The following is a 4,409-nucleotide window of genomic DNA, read 5'->3' as shown; positions in this document are numbered from 1 at the left end:
CCGAGAGGAGAGGCGGGTTGGGGGATGGGAAGGCCGGCCGGAGAGGCCAAAGCCCTGCTTTAGGAATTTTTAAAATGTCTCTGCGGATTAGGAGACAGACTCAGACATCTAAATGGACCTATATCAGGTCCCAAGAACAGTACTAAAATTTTCACCGCTAATAGAATGATTTGCCTAAAAAAAAAAAAAAAAAAAAAAAAAAAGGTCTGGAAATGGTGGGCAGGGGAGGACCCCAGATTCTGACTCCCAGAAAACCCAGAGCACTGGCTTCGGAGGAAATGAAAGGCTGGTTTGTGGGGGCAAGTGCCTCATTCACTGTCAGTACAGCCCTCTGTGCAGTTAGGCATGCTTTTCCTCCCCTTCACAGAGAAATAGGAATGAGGGTGATGGAAATGTACATTAGATGGTGGGGAGGGCTGTACAATTAGGTGCATATACTAAAAATACATTGGATTGTAGCTTCGAGGGGGAGGGAGGTTATGATATATGAACTATATTTTGAAATCTAGAGAGCGGGGGCAGAGCGGGGGCCAGAGCGGGCGCTGACTGCAGCCTCAGTGTGTCAGCTTTAGCCAGTGTCTCTTCTAGCTTTTTGGGTCCCCTTTCCCACCTGATAATTGTCCTCTAAGATTTCTTGGGAAATGATAAAAGTATCTAGCCTGGCTTAATTTGAATTGACAGTGGGGAGAATTCAGAGCTGCTTTCTGGATGGCCAGAGGACCAAAATGGGCCTAGATGGGACAGTGGTCACTTTATGTCCTTAGCTGGTGTTCCTCCAAGAGATACTGATGGATCTCATGTGAAGTGCAGATACTGAGGTGAGCAGTGGGGCACATCCGCAAGCAAATCACATAATCCCCTGTTCTGGACCTCGAGGGTATGTAGAGAGGTGTGTGGATACAGAGTTTCTATATCGAAGAGGAGGTGTAGCAGTGCACATAACCAGGGTGCCTGGGTGGCTCAATCAGTTGAGCATCCGACTTCCACACAGGTCATGATCTCACTATTCATGGGTTCGAGCCCGGCATCCTGATCTGTGCTGACAGCTCAGAGCCTGGAACCTGCTTCGGATTCTGTGTGTCTCTCTCTGCCCCTTCCTTACTCATGCTCTGTCTCTGTCTCAAAAATAAAACATTTACAAATTAAAAAAGAAAAAAAACCAGTAGACCTTCCTGGCTTCTTTATTCATCGCCTTCTAGACAATACCTTACCTGTTTTACTGCTGGGTGAAAACCTAGGGCTTCCTCGGGCCTAACGCTCATGAAGACCTGTTCAGAACAAAGATCCTGCTGTCCGGTTTGCCACTCTGCACCTTTCCTCAGATCTGGAGAAAAACTGCCACACTGATTGATTCAGGCAGTGGTAAGTCAACGCAGAGTAGACGGGAATCGATTGTGGCCGCACTGTGGCGGGCCCAGGGTCTTGTGTAGAAAATTCATGGAAGGGGTGTGGGGCAGGCTATCCCGATACGCCACCTTGGCATGTTCAGCTCAAGGAGCTGCAGAAGCAGGAAAATCACCCTGATCCCTCCTCACCCCTCCTCACCCCTCCTCACCCCCACTGCTCTCTTTCTCCCTGAAATAGAAGATAAATCTCTTCCATGAAAGGAACCCCCCAAGGCAGGAGGAAGAAAAACATCCTCATCACCAGAGATGAGGGATTCAGCGTTGAGAAGTCTGTATGAACCAACCTTGTTACTTTACCTCTAGCCCAAAGCACTTTCTCTCTTCAATTTTTTAGAAATGTATTATCTAAAAAGATATAAAAGCTTCCTGCTTTGATCACTTTCTTGAATCTCATACCTTTGTAGGGGCTCCTGTATGTCTGTACATAGTTAAATTTGTTTTTCTCCTGTTAATACGTCTTTTTTGTTGCAGGGAGGTCCCAGTCAGGAATTTAGAAGAGTAGAAAGAAAAATGTTTTTCCTCTCTCTGCACAAAAAACCTTCATACCTATTAGCTATCAGCCCTGTTCTGGGAGCTACGAGATTGCAGGGACAAAACCAAACCCCTGCCTTCTGGTTGGGGAGACAGAACAACTAATGGAATAAATAGATATCAACACTGGTGGGGATACATATATGCTATTTTGATGAGCAGAAGCAGGTATTATCTTACATAGGGTGATCAGGAAAGTTCTCTTTTCATAAAAGCATTTCTGAGCAGAAGCCGGAATAAAGTCTGCAGCCATGCAGATGTCCAATGACAGGGACAGAATACCCTGCACAAAATATGCCTCTGACATCAAGATTAAAGGCACTGGAAAAACAAACAGGTTTGAGAAAGGCACTCTGAGTTCTCCCTTTTCTTCCTGAAAGCAGGAGAATCCTTATATGGAAGAGGTCATCCCTCTACTAGGAGGAAACTTATTTTTATCACCTTGCTTGAGGAATCAAGCTGTGAGAAATCTGTACAAACCAACCTTGTAAACTCACCCATATCTTTCTAGTTGTTTTCTCACAGTTAACTACCCTACCCCAAGCCCCCTTGCCTTGTCCTGTTTTCACTGTTTCCTATTCTTTGTCCAACTCAGTACATAAGTGTTCAAATCTAACTGCTTCTTTGAGTCTTCATTTCCTTACAAGGGTGTCTTCGTCCTGGAAAACACGTTGGTGTACCCCAATGCCTATATATAAAAATATATTTATGTAAATATAAATCAAGTGTGTGCTCTTTTCCCATTAACCTGTTTTTATGTCAATTTAATTCTTAGCGCCCCTAAAAACCCTAGGAAGGTACAGGTAAAATGTTATCTCCCCTACACCATGGACTTGATACATCTAGGAAGAAAGAAAAATCAGGACCAAGTCTGTGAAACTGGACCGTGCTTGCCTCATTCCACAAGCAGAGAAAAGCTCAGTGAGGAGAAAGCAATGAGGAGAATGAGGTCAGCGGGTGGCCAAGGGCCACATCACATAAAGCCATCTTAAGTAGGTTGACAAACTCATCCTATTTGCCTGGGATTTTCTCCAAGTTTGAGCACTGGAAGGCCCACATCCCAGAATTCCCTCAACCTGCAGCAAACTGGACTTACTGGCTACAGTCCTCTGTCCTCATAGGCTGTGACAAAGACCCTGGCTTTTATTATGAAGATGGAACTCCACTGGAATGTTCTGGGCAGAGGGTGCGCATAACCTCTTTTGAAAGGATCATTCTAGCCGTGGGGCTGAGACAAAAACTAGCCATCCAAAGTGGAAACAGAAAGACTAGTTATGGTCACCTGGACAAAAGTGATTGTGACTTGTCCAGGAGTAGCACCAGAGGATGTTGGGAAAGGAACTCTGATTGATTTGGAAGATAGAGCTGACTGTTGAGAAAGAGCTCAAACAGGACGGCAGGTTTCCTGAGCTGAACCCCTGGAAAAATGCAGCTCCATTTATTGAGGTGGGGTATATTGAAGGAAGAGCAGATTTGGGGGTTATGTGTTAAGATACCTAATTTGGACAAGTTTGAGATGTCCATTAGATACGCTCGTAGATATGTCAAATATGCAGGTGGAGAAGTGACAAGCTTCATTATGAGGCTAGAAGTGGGTGGAAGGAAACCGAGAAAATTTTAGAGGTGATTAAGACCACCCTCCTAAAAACAACCATTGGAACTGAGAAACAGACAGAAGCTGTTTTGTGTCACTACAAGCTGACCTGACACTCAGAGCCGGGCCATGGAGTTCTCCTGTTGAGTATAAACTATTTCACAAAACACAGAACATATCAATAGTGAGACAAAGAACAGAGAAGGGGCCAGGAAGTACGCCAAATTTACTCCAGAGTTACTTTATTCTTTCGTAGGGCTCTAGAGCGCCCCACTTATTAGGGACTGCGTGTATATACCCCACAAATTCTTATGTTGAAATGTTAACGCCCAAAATGATGGTAGTAAGAGATCAGGCACTTGGGTAGCGATTTGACCATGAGGATGGAACACTCATGAATGGAATTAGTGCTCTTTATATATAAGAGACTCCAGAAAGTTCTCTGGTCCTTCCTTCTGCCATGTGAGGACACAGCAAGAGAAGTCTATGAACCAGGAAATGGGTTCTCACCAGACACCAAATCTTGTCCGAATCTGTCCTGTCTGAATTTTCCAGGGCCTTGATCTTGGACTCCCAGCCTCCAGAACTGTGAGAAATCAACGTTGTTAGCCACACAGTCTATGGAATTTGTTAAGGTATCCTGAACTCCGACCACCACTTCAAGGATATCCAGGTCCTTCTGAGGACAATTTACATTTCCAGTCATTTACCATTACAATGTACGGTAATAAGTGGTGTTCAAAAAGTCTTGATCTCATTTGGTCTTACCATTTATAGGTTGGCATTTCTCAAATTTTCCTCTAAACCAGACCTCTCACTAACTCAAGAATCTCTTTTCCAATTGCCTATTCAAGTCTCTTGTGTCAGAAAGAGATGTT

The 4,409-nt window shown here is 44.5% G+C and overlaps 1 protein-coding gene across 1 annotated transcript in view; it reads left to right on the top strand.

The window, feature by feature from the left end:
• LOC115296182 (histone H2A type 1-C-like) overlaps positions 1-4,409 on the top strand; it is a 185,542-nt gene that overhangs the window by 180,697 nt on the left and 436 nt on the right. The window lies entirely within an intron of this gene.

The sequence above is a fragment of the Suricata suricatta genome, chromosome 7 (genome assembly GCF_006229205.1).
Source record: "Suricata suricatta isolate VVHF042 chromosome 7, meerkat_22Aug2017_6uvM2_HiC, whole genome shotgun sequence".
In the NCBI taxonomy this organism is placed as follows: Eukaryota; Metazoa; Chordata; class Mammalia; order Carnivora; family Herpestidae; genus Suricata; species Suricata suricatta.
This window is presented reverse-complemented; position numbering and strand designations above follow the sequence as displayed.